The following is a 15,545-nucleotide window of genomic DNA, read 5'->3' as shown; positions in this document are numbered from 1 at the left end:
CCAGGTATGACACTATATGTTGTAAAATTATAAAAGTGGAGGACTAAACTAGTATCTCACCCTGATTAATAAAGTACTGCATGTATGTCAACCACTAAGAAGAATGCACTACAGGCAAACGTAACAGTTCCTGTGCCAACATTGTGCAAGTAAAGAAAAACATGGACAGCAAGCAAAGCGAAATTCAGGTCTCCCACCTCTTAATTCCAAACAATATCACTGGAACTGTATTAATTGGGTAGACACAGCAGCGAAAAAATACTTAGCAAGGAATAGCAGAATCGTCAGCAGTTCTGTTTATAGCAATGTTCCTGGACCGGCTCTTGGAATCTGTTCTCCATGGACCAACAAAACTTCCCACTTTAAGATCTCATGAGAAAGACAGTGACCATAGACCACTATTCCAACTGTAAGATGAGGAATTTTCTTAATAATTTTAGAATAATGAAGCTTAATTTCTTGCCTAGTAGCAAAGAAAGGCCATTTTTAATCTGGCTAGTTATTTGATGCAACTCTGTCTAAAAAAGCCCAGCAGGCTATTCAATTAGGATTGGCAGTAAAAGCTGTAGCGTAAGCCTAAAGATATATCAAAAACTCAGCTCAAAAGCAGGCTTTTTAATCCTGATTTATTGGATTTCTTGAGGCATAAAGCTTTGATCATTTCTTTAATATCACAAAAAATCGAGAGATCTTGTGAAATACATGTGACAGATTACGCAGGCTGTACATCAACACAGCAAACACAAGTCCAGCCACCACCTCTAACCTACAAGACTGCTTGCTGTCACAAACGGTCAGACAGAAGAAAGAAATCAGGGCATATACAAACACTATGCAAATGTTTCCACCCATCCATCATTAGCCTGAAGCATGTCGTTCTCAACAAAAGAGACACTATCAAAATCAACATAAAAATACTAAATTTTCCACAATTTTTAAAACAAACACCGACAAACTTTATACAATATTTAGGCATAATACCCTTTGAATAGTAAGCAGGGGCTCTATAGAGCTGATGAATTACTAAATTCTCACCAAGCAACAGCAGAATTCAGCATTCATACACATATCGAGAAAGTACCCTGATAATTTCAAGTACAGCAAAACCTCAGTTTGAACTGTCACGGACTATTACACAACTGCTGCGCTCAATGCCAAAGGTGGCTGCATTTCAGCAGTGAGAGCGTGAGTCATAGTTTGCACAATCGGAAAAACTCTTGGGATGAAAAGTACTGTACAAGTCATTCATAGTATCACTAGTGTTCCAGTGCTGAAATTGGCTCCATGCATGAAAACACTCCCACTTACTGAAAAAACAAAGCATGACTGTCAAGCGTTTGGCTATACATCCTATATCTACTTACACCTGTTATCTTTGTTATTTTTGGCAACAGTGGTGGAGGAGTCCAGTTGAAGTGTAGATTTCACTATCGCTCCAGCACGCCGTTCAAACTGCTGGCAAATTCAATCAAGCGGGGTTCTCCACGCTCGGTGTCATAGACAGAGACGTGCAATACGAAAGAAAACATGAAAACTGGAGGGGTGAGCCCCTGTTATGACGCTCTGTCCCAGGACGATGTGCAACTGTAAAGGAAGTAAAAAACAGAATGAATTCTGCAGCACACCCATGCTATTTGTATTCTCTGATCTCTCCCAATTCTACTTTGGAGTCATTCCCTTTGGCTACGTTTAAAGAGGCAAAGAACAACTTAAACAGCGAATAAAAACACTGAGCTGAAGACCGAGGACTTTGAGTAGATTTTTACAATATGGACTGATATCAAAATTCATTTTTTTTAACAGTTCTAATGATGCAAGCAAAGATAAATTGTTAAATGATTATGTCCCTGATGGAAAACCGTTTGGATCTGAAAAATATTCATCTAACACATTATCCTGGCTCTGTGTGTCACCAAGGCTTGTAACACCTCTGTCTCCTGCAATCAGCTGTTTAGGATCTTCCTCAACAGGAGTCTGTACCCTGAAGAGCTGTTTTCTGTGTGGTTTTAGGGTTTTTGTTTCACTTCAATAGCCACTGATGGCGACCTAAAAAAATCTATTCATGCTTTTGGCCTCCACAATCTCCTGTAGTAGCACATTCCCAAATTTAATTCTGTGCTATTTAAGAACACTTTGCATTTGTATACTGCCTATTTCTTGTATTACGAAAAATTATGAAAAGTTATGTTCTGTGCACCTTTCCCACACTATTCATGAATTCATAGCCACCCTCCGTAACTCCCCATTTAGTGTTCTCTTTGCAAAGCGGAAAAATCCTAAACAATTCAGTCTCTCGTCACAAAGCAGTTGTTTCACAATTTTGATCACATCTCCTCACTGTGCATTCTCAAGTTACTGTCTAATCTTTGTCAGATCACAGTGCTGGTTTAAGTAAACCATTGTTTTGCTAGTCAGTTAAAAATCACAGTTACAGTTAAAAAACAAATCATAATCACGGTTAAAAAAAACACAGTTAAAAGTTCTCTCATTCATAAATATAGGGAAAAACGAGGACTCGCAAGTTACTAACAGCACTGTATCACCTACATGTGGTATGTTGGTCCAAAGATCTCTCATATACAAGTTTTACACCTTGGGGCACTTAAAATGAAAAATCATAATTAACGTTGAGCAGAAAACACGTTTCCTAACCTATACAAAGATTTCAATTTTAAATTCACAGCAGTCAGCCTTGCCACGAAACTTCCCCATTAGCCCTAAGCCAGCACTGGAGCACTGTAACTGGAAGCTGATGATTTCTTTGTAGCTACCAAGTAGATTTCCTACTGCATGACAGATAGAAAGTAAAAATACTGTTCTGGCTGCCTCATAATTCTCTTCTCTAGTCCCCGCGGAGTACCCAAGTGGAGCAGAATGAAAACTCTTACCACCACCGAGGAGCAGAGAATCTAACAGTTATAAAAAGCCAGATTCTATCTGTCACGCAGAGACTGCACGAGAATGATGCTGAGCATAGCTGTAACTGGAGAAAAGCAGCAGTTATATGCAGGTAAACCCTCGGCAGTATAAGGTTGTCACTCTGGGTAGATACACACTGTGGAGAAATACCAAAGAGAGCATATGGGGCAGTAAATCAGCCACTGGGCCTAAGAAGATCTCAGACAGGCAAAAAACCACAGCAAGCTGGAACAGCTGTGCCCCAGGAAACAGCAGAACGAATGGATTTACTACCTCCTGACTGCAGTGATACCAATATCTCCATAGAGAACCGCGGGGCAAACAAGGGAAACTGAAAACTATAAGTCAATGTATTTGATAAACAAGTTATAAATATCCAAAATGCTGCTTCGTTTCAGTACTTAACACTGTGTTTCGCTCAGAAAGGAAAATACAGATGACTAACGTTAACAGGATAACTCTGATATCAGACACTGAAAACTGGGTGCTATGTTTCACACAAGCTTATGTTACACAGCTCTGACCAGTTACAGCAAAGACAAAAGTATCTGCCTTTCTGTAGTTCTATTTACACTAAACAATGCAGTGCAACTCGGAGATACATCACAAACTCTGAACGAGGTCGTGTTTTCACGTGGCAAAGAGCATTGCTGCGCATAGATACCAGGGCAGGCCTTTAACGTAGTACAGCTGCTTCAGCGTAACTCAAGCCACTTCACGAGAAACACGATAATCCTAATGCAGCTATGCTGCTTTCAGCTCTGGAGAGGACTTTCACGTTGATCTGGGAAGCTCAACTCGGCACTGCATTGCACACAATGAGCGTACCATGATAGATTCTGTGTTCTTCGTCGTTCCTGTGCTATAAAGTAGATAGGATGGTCCTTTATCGTGGAATTTGAAGGCGAGAGGTGCTGAGCCAGAACAACTTTCCACCAGAATGATTAACTGAACATGGCCAGTGCACATCCCATAAGGCTCTTGGCAAATTCAGCGTGGAAATGTGCAATAAGCAGAACTGGGGTCTTAACTCAGACCAACTGTACAAACCCATAGCCTCTAATGAGACATAGTTTGGACTCAGCTGACTGGGTTAAAAGATCACTGTCCCTGGCTGGAGGCATCTACATTATCATCTTTATTCTCCCTAAAGGAGGTTGCCATCCTCTCCGATCACTTACATGACACAGGCAAATAGTCTCTGATCCACCCGTATCAAAAAGACTCCATCTACCATATAGTAAGTACACCGTATGTTAATAGTTCCATTTAACCTCAGCCATTGGATTAAGAAACTACTATACGTGCAGTTTTGTCAGCAGCTTTGCTCGCTTCTGGCATAAATGGAAGGATGAAGACGTGTGGAAGTACCTTTTAATAAGTCTCAGTTGCAGTTTGAATAGTACACCTGGCCACAGCAGTACATTTTTGCTGCTTTTACAAAAGTAAAAGAAAATTAAGTACAGCTTGATTTATAATTTATCCACCTGAATTCATTACTGTATTCTATTTTTCTGTACGCTGTACGACAGGTATTTCATTCTAGGCATCACCTTGTTACCCTGAACATTTGGTGAAGACATCTGATTAGGTTTTAATTGATTCTTCCAGACTTTTTGACAAAGGCCTGGCCTACAGAATAATTATCATATTGAGACTTGTTGGTATGCGGTGAGAATATTTATACTATTTTATTTCTGTAGGTGGAAATAAAGTTAACAGATTAATTTTAGCTTTTAAAAACATACATGAAAGCCCTAAAACATGGAGAAGGGAACAAGAGAGGTAAATATCAAAACCCATAATGATCTAAAGCTGCTTACTACAAAAATAGACAAAATATTATTCGGTATATTTCAAAAAGCTGCAATTAACTATGAGATTTTCAGTTGTTAATGACATTGGGTTACTGTGTCACTATGAATAACCCAAAGCCCAAACTGTCATTTTTTTTTTTTTTGCTAAGTTAGAACTTCTTTTCATTCCAAAGAAGATTTTTCCTGAAAAACTACTGAGAGAGAAAAGATTTCTTACAGTTGGAAAAATATAAAATGATATTTTTAAACCATGACATGAAAGACTCAAAAGACCCTGAAACAAACAGTTCAAACTAATAAACTGAACTAAATTTTGAAAATGCACATAGGGATTTATTCCAGATTGGCACATACATTACAGGAAATTAAGATTTATTTATAATAGTGAAATTGATACGACAAGCATTCCTTCTGAAAAAATAAGCTATAGGGGGAAAAAAGAAAATTATTACTAAGAACTAAGTTTACTAACAGATGAGCATTTTGTGGCACATAAAAAGAAAATTGCATCTCCCATGCATTTTGTTCCCAGAATTGTTTATTAACAACACACAAAGAAACTCAAGTTAGAAAGGAATACTATCTTCTCTGCCACCATCTGCAGTGGGAAACCATCCACCAAAAAATATTCCCCTGAAAAATATCTAACTAGTATTGGATATCATTCTCAGAAAATTCCAAGTCCTGCTGAACACCATCAAACGCTCTCGTTTTCATTAGCTGAATTAGTAACGCTACACAAATCCTTCGACTGGCCCATGACAAGTCAAACCCAAATCAGACCTAAAGGCTTCAAGAGCCTTTACCATCCCATTAAATGCCTGATGGCCTGTGTGAAAGAAAAGGCAGGTGTCCTAACAGAAACCGGTACCGCAACTGGCTGATGACCGGTCTCAGAAAGGAGCCAGAAACTGAACTGAGGTGAACATTACAATCGTCTCACCTCTACAATTCAAGGCAGGAATACACTCACCACTTTATAGATTTTTCCCATTTCAAAGATGCTTTCTGTTAGGAGGTATAGCTACACAGTAAAGTCCTTGATATTCGACAGATCATCTATGGTTGATAAGGCTTGGGATGGGCTCAAACAAGGTTTTATCAGTAACCTGAGAAGCGTGCCGTGGAACTACGGAAGAACAAGAACAGATAGTAATAGTGATGGCATTAATGTTAATGTCGTTTTAGAATAAAGCGCTTAGTTTTACCCTCAAAAGAATAAACTGCCACCTATTTTGTTAATCCACATCACAAAGGACATACTGTTCCTTTATTAAGTATTATCCTAATATTTAAGGCAAAAAATATTATTTTGTCTATTTAACATTCTCTAACAGAGACCATCAAGTTTCAGTCACACTGGAACCAATCTCATGAAGGATGTTTGACGAGTGTAACTACATTTAGACAAAAAATTAATTATTTCCATATTTATCAAAAACAATATTAAGGATTTAACGAGTCTCCAAGATCGTGTGTAGAGTCAGTTAAACATTAAAATTGATCATAAAGTGTTTTGAAAAATTTTATTCATTTGCAGTTATAATTGGGAAAAGGGATTCCAATGCATCAGCTTAAATACATTTCAAATACTTCTCCAGCCCAGCCATGAGAAAAATGTTTTGATGCACCTAAAAGACTGTAAATATTAAGATATGGCCAAAAAAACCCCAAATTCAATTCATCACTGAATTTTTCCTCCACTGTTCTATTAACCTATTTTCAGCAGAAAACACAGTTGAAAATAAATAAGTCAAATATAAGAAATGATCCTCCATGTATATTTCATTTGGTCTGTAACGAGTGTTTTTGAATGCTTAACTGAATGTTCATAATAAGGTACCATGTAATTAGACTTCTGAATTTCAAGTTGATTTTTCAATATTTATGTGAATCACATGACATTATCTTTTATATCAGGTGCTAACTATCAAAAATGACAGAGAGATTAGCAACACAGCAGGGTTTCTTGTTGCTGTGTCTTTTGAATTCAGGTGAGGCTGGATCCTTAAATGTTATCAAAGCACTCCCAGTTTACTTTGAAATCTAAGCAACCTAAAAATAAGCTAAAAGAATTTCTGTAAGAAGAGAAGTGTAGAGTAAACTTATTTCAAAACAGAAACTTCATAGCAGAACAAATAGTCTCTTAGGCAGGAGATGATGGATATGAAAAAGGACAATCTGCCATTAGAAAAGCTTTATTTTATAATAAACTATGTATCTTTTTAAAAATACGTAAAAATATCTTTTTTCTTATTTAAAAGGAACAGGAATTAAAGATAATCCGTTCTGCCAATGATAACCTATTTTAAACTTAATTCTATTTACTTCCTGTATATGCTACCATTGTTTACTTAGTGGCTTACAAAGATGCATAACAAAAAAATAGCATTCTAATATTAAATTAGTAACTGTTCAGTACATGCTCTGCATTTGCTTTTCCTCAAATTACCACTGACTTTTAACAAGATCCAGTTGTACTACTGGATTTATTACAGGAAAGATTGTGGGAACTCTGAGGTCCCAAGAGCCTTCCAAAATGATGGGAGAGGAGGAAAAAGCAGAGTTCTGTGTCACCATGTACCAGAACGGGTTGGGTGCAGGAGAGGAAGTACTTTGTGCTTCTAAAGGATGCATTCTCCTCCATGCCTCTTCGTTCGATGGGAGATGGAGATGACCACATCTGGGGCACCAGCCTATTAATATCACGAGCTGTTTTCTCATTTCTTAGGGTGAAGATTATTGCTATGCTTTGCCAGTTAGTGATAGTAGTCCCTTCCTAAATAATACCACAGAGGCAGATGAAGAAAGGAGAAGCAGCATTAATAAAAGTGTTTGAGATGAAGTGAGTAGAATTAGCACAAAATAGTCCAAAATAGAAAAGCAGGAGACCACAAGATGAGACTTGTTTCAATATCTATAAGTAGCACAATGTGTAGGAGCGTATAAAGTGTGGCTACATTTCAAATATAAAAATATTACCATGAGGCTTCTCCCTCCCACTCTATTATACTCTCCAAGAGAAAAGAGAGTAGGTAGACAATGAAATTCTTAGTTCACTGCCAAGAATTCCAGTGCAAACAAATTATCAAGAGAATCAGATAAGAATAATGATGTGATATTGATAGAGAAAGCAGAAGCTCGGTATAAATTAAAGTTTAAAATAAACTGTAGGAGTGACAGAAGGGAAAGGTAAAAAGGCAGGCAGGGAAAGAGATCTGTATTTTGATAGAGAAAAGGGTACGTACATCCTGTACATACTACTGGTAACACAGCATGAACAAACAGATCTCACATTGTAGGCAGTCTCCTCCTTAGATAACAAGAGCATCAGCAGTGCAAGACACTGCTTATGTAAAAAAGCAGTATGTTCAGCAGAAAATAGTTCCTAATTGCCAAAGTTAGTCACTTGGAAAATCACCCGCAGTAGACTGCACTGAAGAATGAAGAGCAAATGGGTTTATTCTACTGTTTTAAAGTTTGAGATTTTTAGTAGCTCAGTCCATTTTGCTTAGCGGGTGGGAATATTACCATAGCCTCCTGAATTGCAACACACAAGTAAAGGTATTTTTACCCTGCCTGGCTTACTTTCCAAGGTTACGTAGTCTGAAGTGATCAGGTATGAAATCAGAATTCTCCTTCACAGGCCTTCTTGAACAGTCTCAGTGATCATTTCAATTGACCTAGTTTTCCTCCTTCTAGATACTCATGCTTCATGGTATCTTACTCTGATGTATTTGATACAATTCTGTGGGGAATTCCCAGAAAGATACATCCCCACTCAAGCACACAGATTCACTTAGTCTGTTGTAAACGGACATATCAAGAGATGTTGATCATTCCAACAAAGACACAGATAAAAAAACAGTATATGGAAATCTGAAAAATTATAAAGTATGATAAGATGATTTTTTTGGTTGCAAGTCAAATTTAATCAGTTCAATGAATTGGCAACAGTATTGTACATAATCACAGAATCGGCATTAAATGAAAATTGTATCAGAAAACCTAAGGGAATTCAAACAAATGATTGCTGAAAGGTGGAGTAACTTTAAGAAAATGAAAAAATTAAGGGAAAATAGGCTGCTTTACCAACATATGGTAACACCTAAAAACTTCCAAAATAGAAACACTATAATAACAGGCAAAAGATCTCACAGGCAGCCAGTCATGCAGCCGTCACCAAGGCAGTCAAATGCCAATTCAGCTGATTGACTAGAGAACAGACCATACTGATGCTTGGTTTTAAGAAGGAACAAATCACACCTAGTCACGAACATCTATATTGAACTTGCTCCAACCTACCATAAAGATGCTCTAAGATGAAAAGTCAAGGACTTAAAAAATACCACCCAAACTCCTGAAGATATGAACAGAACTGATTAAAACTTTTTTCTTCCCCACACAAAAGAAAATTCTGACCATAGAAATGATGTGCTTTCCAGCTCTACAACTTTCTTATTATATGGAGAAAACTAAAATTGCAGTATAGCTCTGTCCTTCGTTCTTAACCAAGATAAAAGATGGGAACTGAATTTAAGCCATTAACATGGATACTTTTGAATGTTGTCTTAAAACAAAAAAAGGGCAAGTTCAAAAAAAAAGTATTGCTTTGTATATAGTAATGAATCTCATCTAACCCAAGGAAAAAAAAGCCATGCTAAATGGAGGAAAAAAATATTTTAAAATGCTGATGACTCTTTCACATTTCACACCCCATAACACAAAAAAGCATACTCTGTAGAAATTAGTAACTCACAGAAGCAAAGTTTCTGTTACTTAAAGAAGACATTAACTAGATTTTATAAAGCCGGGAAGGTCTGTGCCACCATTTATTTCCCTATGTTTTATTTTATACATATTTTATTGCATATGAGGGGCAGTATATGCTCTGAGATGCAATGATAAGGTGCATACATACACACAAGTTGAAGTGTCCTACCGAGTTAAGCATTTCAACAAAAAGAAGTCTTAGAAAGTGAATTGTCCAGCTCTGCAGCCTTTCTAAAGGTTGAAAATACATACGCACCCTTCACACTTCTTCCTCTTTGCAAGCCTCTAGTGCTTATACATTTAAACAAGCTGGGCTGTATTACTAGCTGGGCTGATTGAAAGCTAGATTTTTTTATCTTCAATGGCCAATAGATCCATGATACTGGACCAGGACTCTGCTTCTTAGGCCCCAACTTAATATAACAATATTCACAAAAGTATACATTTTTAAATCATCTGGATTGCTACCATTGCAAACTCACGCTTACGTTTATTGTACCATATCCTCACAGACATTCATCTTTGTCTCACTTGCAACTTCTCATTAATACGAAGTATTGTAAGATACCTCCAAATAAACCCCGAAGAAAGTATTTGTTGATACTTTTATCAAAAGTGTATTGATTTTCCCTGTCTACATGAAATACTACAAAAGGAGTGAACATAGTCACCATTCTCCACCACAGCATAAGTTAATTGTAGAGTGGCTGAACCTTTACCGCAATCACAGCTATAAATAAAACCTTCCTGAAAATACTAAATAAATATGCTCTGATTTTCTGTGCACATATTTGTGTTCCATATACAACAATAGACAAAAAAAAATACAAAGAGAATGATGTTGAAGCATTTTACAGTTTTTGGTTCTCCTATACTAATTTGACACAACTTGAAATCTAATGATTTAATAGGTACAATAGGGGGGGAACTACACAGAGAAACATTAACCCTCTTATTTAGTTTGATAAGCAGGTCTACTGGGGTCTTTATGGGAAATACTTGAATAAAGGATGCGTGCACTGGGTAGGTCACAGTTTGGCTTCTGAATTCGTACAGAGGAATCTTATTTTATAAACCCTCCTACAGATATTCAACAAAACTTGAAATTAAGGGAATAATAGAGGTACAAATCAGTCACAGATTATTTTCTTTAAAGAAGTAAGAACTGTAAGATCAGAAAATGTTACTCAGCATCAGGGCAAGTGCAAATCCAAAGACCTTTGAAGTAAAGACTCATGTCCACAGAGCTGGTGGGTGAAGAACTCGGCTAATGGTGAGAAGTCCTCAGATGTGCCAGTAACAATATAGTTACCATGGTTTTCTACGAGCCAGTTCATGGAAAGAACATGTTGAAAAGCACCTTATTTATAGAAAGTATGTCATTATTGTATCAACAGAATTTCTTGGAGCTGTCAAGTCCTGTTCCGTTGCAATATGTTCACCCTACAAGTACCACTGGACTGGGGACCTACATTAGAGCTGATGGAGTTCCACTTGTCTGTCTTGGACCATGCTTGGGTCTAGTTTTATCTGAAGTATTCAGCAATTGCATTTACTCATATAATGCAATTAAATCTAAATAACCTGGTACAGTCAAATGGCCACAGAAGGTAAAGATTTTATGTTAGCTGTTTCTCAAAAAAAAAAAAAGACAAAAAGGTCTGAACCACCTGTCTCAGCAGTCAACCATATCAATAAAGTTTGACATAAATGTACTGGAACTCACGGAAACTAATGCTATAAACAGTTTTACCAAGAAGAGCTATAGAGTTGCATAATGTGAGTGTTACATGTATTTGGAAAAATAAAGTGGTTTCTTAGCACTTAAAGTATTACTACACTTTTAAAAATAAAAAATGTAACATACTACCAATGTTTTACACCTATATGCTACTTAAATGCAGAAGTTATTATACAGTTAGAGAGTAGTATTGTAAGTAGCACAGTACTACAAGACTTTTGACTCTTTCTGTTTAATGACACCAGAAATATGAATTGTTTTTCAGAAGTGTCCATATTACATTAAAGGGTGTTTAGGCCACATTTTTAAGCATTGTGTTTATTACATAATTTGTTCTGAAGGAGTTATACTTTTCTGATTCTTTAAGCTCTTTTAACTCCCTCATCTCATTTGCACGGCTGGAGATCTTTAAACCCACTCTCTTCATAGTTAAAAACAACGTAACAAGATTAGGCTGAGAGCCAACAAAATCAACTGTGTGCCAACCAGTCTTCTGAATTCTAATTAGAACATCATTTGTATAAACCTCCATTTTTCTAACATAAGGACAATACTATTATTTCTATGATTACATCAGTGAAGTAATTAACTATTCCAGGAATATACTGCAAGATAGAAACAATAAAATGTCATTCTAATAGGGCAACTTGTAGAAAGTTAATAATAGGTAATTACTCCATTTATGCTACATATTAATCTAAAAATGTTTAATAGAAGTGTAATAAGGAGATAGCCACTCATAGTCAAGAGGAATCTGATAAACAAGAGTACATACGAGAGTATTTATGTTCTCATCTACTGAAAAATCTTTCCAGCCAGGCAAGGAGTTACTATGCTTTCTATTCACCTTTTCTAAATAGCTTTACCATCTATATGGTAACTTACCCTAAAGACAGAGTAGCTTTTTCAGTTAGCTTTGAAAAATATTTTATTTTCAGCCTCTGAGTTAAGAATGCTCTTTTTTGTTCATTGCTCTTTGTTTATTCCATTGTTAGTACGAATAAGATTACCTAGTTTACACAAGCTTATTATATGTGCATATTAACACATGATCACAACTATTCTATATATAAAACTAATATGTATAGTCTCCTATTATTTTTGTTTAAAGAAGACATTAAATATATCTCATTGACAAAATTTAAAAAATTTCATTAAACACAGACACGTAGATTGGAAATGCAGTCTAGAAGTGGAATTAAGAGCTTGTTAGAGATATGATGTATATAAATCCTCTAAATCCCAAAAATCTAGTTAGCCACCGCCTAAACACATCCAATGCTTAAAAATGCTTTCCTTTCATTAGATCAATTATATACTTCTGTTCCAAACGCTGGTAATGCTGCTCTCTCCTGTCACTTTGTATGTCATTCCATAAAATATTCTTTTTCTAATATTTCATGATCAATCTAGGTGTCAGACACCTGCTGTACTCTAACCTGTCTCCCTTTCACAGGGAAGATCTCCAGAGGCCCCTCTGAACTCAATCATTTTGCACAATTTTGCACCCTAGCATGTGCCTCTCCAAATTCCTCCTACATTTTCGCTATTGTACTTTTGGGGTTAATCTCATAAACTGCATTGAGACCACTTACCCAATATGTTTGTGATGCATTTGGCTTGTAACAGACCAATTTGGCATTTAGTCAAATTTTAGGGTATTTCATTTTACCATGTGATCCCTAACACTGAGACATTAAGTAAAGCATTTTTAGTACAAGGTAAATTTTGTAAAAGGATATCATTTGGTGAGTTTATCTCTTCAAAATCCAAAGGCCCCTAGAATACCAGCCAAAACACTTTTTCATATAAAAGAATAAATTTTAAAACCAAAGCATAGATTTTAATGCAAAAATTGCAATACCTTAATGAACTTACAAGAAAATACCATGACTTAAGTGACAGATACTATTATCACTCTTTCGCATTTAAGAGAGCTTGAAAAGCATGCACTGAAATAAATAGTAAAAATACACTTACAGCAATAATTTACCTAACTACAACCAGTGAAAATAAAGTAACATTCATATTTTAAACAGAAAATTACCTAAATATGTGTATTATCAATGGAACCTATGGCACTCTTTGTGCAAAATAAACCTAACACAAACTCAACAAAAACTGGGGCTGTATGGAACGCATGTGTTTATCGTACTACATTTACCACAGTAGATTCATATATTAACATGAATCTCAAAGTGTGAAAACACTTATGGTGCATGTTTTAGCAGTTATTTTTCAATGAAGATGCTATTTTTGCATCTATATAAAGACAGACAAAAAAAGTGAAATTGTAAAAACCCTTTTAGATCCACTATCTTAGACGAAATCAGCTAAACTTCTAACAAGACAGGTCAAAACTTTCAAGAGATTATTAATTGTGCCTCAAATCGTAGGTGTACAGTTTGAATTGTATTTCCACGTAGCAGTGATCAATACTGCCTGAAAAAAAATTAAGTTCTTCATAGGACATGTTAAGTTGAGCACCAAAATTATTTAGGATCTATGAGAACTTAAGTACGTGTCTTCTTTGCAGACACAGCAGTTAAAACTATTTTGTGCAAGGAAAGACACTTCCTGTAAAGATTCATGAAAATATCTTTGAGTATTAAACAAACTCATTTCTTTACCATATAATTTATTATATAACAAACTGATTTATATAATAATAATTGCGCTATGCAATTGTTTATAGAAAAGTATAAGGACATAATACCTGAAAAACTAAAATACAAAAATTGGTTTCAAAATCTCAATGTCTGATCTGCCAATAAAACTATAACATATTTAATGATTTTGATCTAGGATATGGAAAACATTCCTTATTTATTTTCAAGGTAACATCACTTCATAGAATAAACACAGAATATCAGCTCTACCCAGAAGCAGGATGAACAGCAGCAATGAGAGCAAAAGAATGACATATTTTTACTCTAAAAAAAAAAAAAAAGAAATTTACAGTTGGCAAAGTAAGATTGTAATTCAGTTGCTTTATTCTAATACCATGAAAGACATAATTAGCAAATATCATTACAGAATTACCACTTTATGTTTAAGGATTGGTAGGGCTTCTATTACCTTATATTCAACATTAAAGTCCTATACTTCAAAAAGTGACTTTTCTGTCTTTGGAAGTGAGTACTGCAAGGCAAGGGATCCTGTAATAAATATGCCGAGACAGGTATTGATATTATTCTCTCCTAGCACTGGTCCTCACACACTTCAGTGCGAAATAAGAAGTCACAGAGTCAGGAGCAGCCACTTGCAGCACTACCAGCAAGTCAAAGCAACTTCCCTACTTCCAACGGGCCTCAGCAATTTTGCCTGTTCTTGCTAAATGCCCGTCTCTTACATTTACACACAGCATGAGAGGTCAAGAAGCAACAGCTACCTCTGATATATCTAAATCTCTCAGAGACTAGTTTGGGAAAAGATCTAGTAGAAAATTCACAGTTTCTTCATCTTGTTCCTATTTTTTGCAGAAGATTTTATTTCCTCAGGAATTGTTCACAGGAGTTAGCAGAACAAAGACACTGGAAAGACACGATGGGGAAAGAAAGAAGATTAAGGAAAAGAAACGTTAGGAAAACGAAGACTGCAAGTTGCAAGCTTAGTAAGACCAAAAGAAGAGGCTGCAAGGAAGAAAAGTGGGAGGATGCCACAGCAGACAAACCAACCCTGTTCTACAGATTGCTGTGGGGAGCCTCCTAGATTCTCTCAGCCAAGTGGTAAATGCATACAGGAACTTGTTGCTTAAGGCTTAACCAAGCTCAGCTGTAAGAAAAACTTTTTCAATTATTTGTAAAGCCTTTCAGAATTTGTAATACTTTGGTTGGTGTTTTACAAGTCACCTGGCTCAATTTCATTTAAGAAGTTAATTTCTATTTTTGAATAAAGACAACCAGATGACTGGAACTTCCACTTGATTCTCCCCAAAAGTATATTGCTTCTGCAGTTTATTTTAACACTGAGCAGAGCAGTCTTACATTTTAATGCATTCAGAGCTAGGTAAAGTTCCTTCCACAAGAAAATATGATTGATTGTTACAATGACAGTAATTGCATTTTAGTAAAAGTAACCATTATGGTAATTTTCCTCTAGAAAGAGACATTTAACTAGCTTAAGTAACTTGTTACTTTTCAACACATTAACTTTGACAAATTTAACATTACAAACGTACAGAGTTCACAGACACAACAACGTGCATCGCTTAGGCAGTGTGCACACTTTTTTCATTCTATATATCAAGTAGTGTTTCCAAATAGTATACGCTAAAAAAAAGGTGCATATATAAC

At 36.0% G+C, this 15,545-nt stretch overlaps 1 long non-coding RNA gene across 2 annotated transcripts in view; it reads right to left on the bottom strand.

Annotated features, from left to right (window-relative positions):
* Window positions 1-726: 726 nt before the first annotated feature.
* The window catches only part of LOC134518730 (uncharacterized), a 28,510-nt gene continuing 13,691 nt past the window's right edge, over window positions 727-15,545 (bottom strand). For both annotated transcript variants that reach the window (XR_010072043.1, XR_010072042.1), the window contains exon 3: window positions 727-1,584. This is a non-coding gene — a long non-coding RNA (uncharacterized LOC134518730). The remainder of the gene's footprint in view (window positions 1,585-15,545) is intronic.

This window comes from Chroicocephalus ridibundus, chromosome 7 (genome assembly GCF_963924245.1).
Source record: "Chroicocephalus ridibundus chromosome 7, bChrRid1.1, whole genome shotgun sequence".
NCBI lineage: Eukaryota > Metazoa > Chordata > Aves > Charadriiformes > Laridae > Chroicocephalus > Chroicocephalus ridibundus.
The sequence above is the reverse complement of the archived record's forward strand: the minus strand, read 5'-3'. Positions and strand labels throughout refer to the sequence as shown.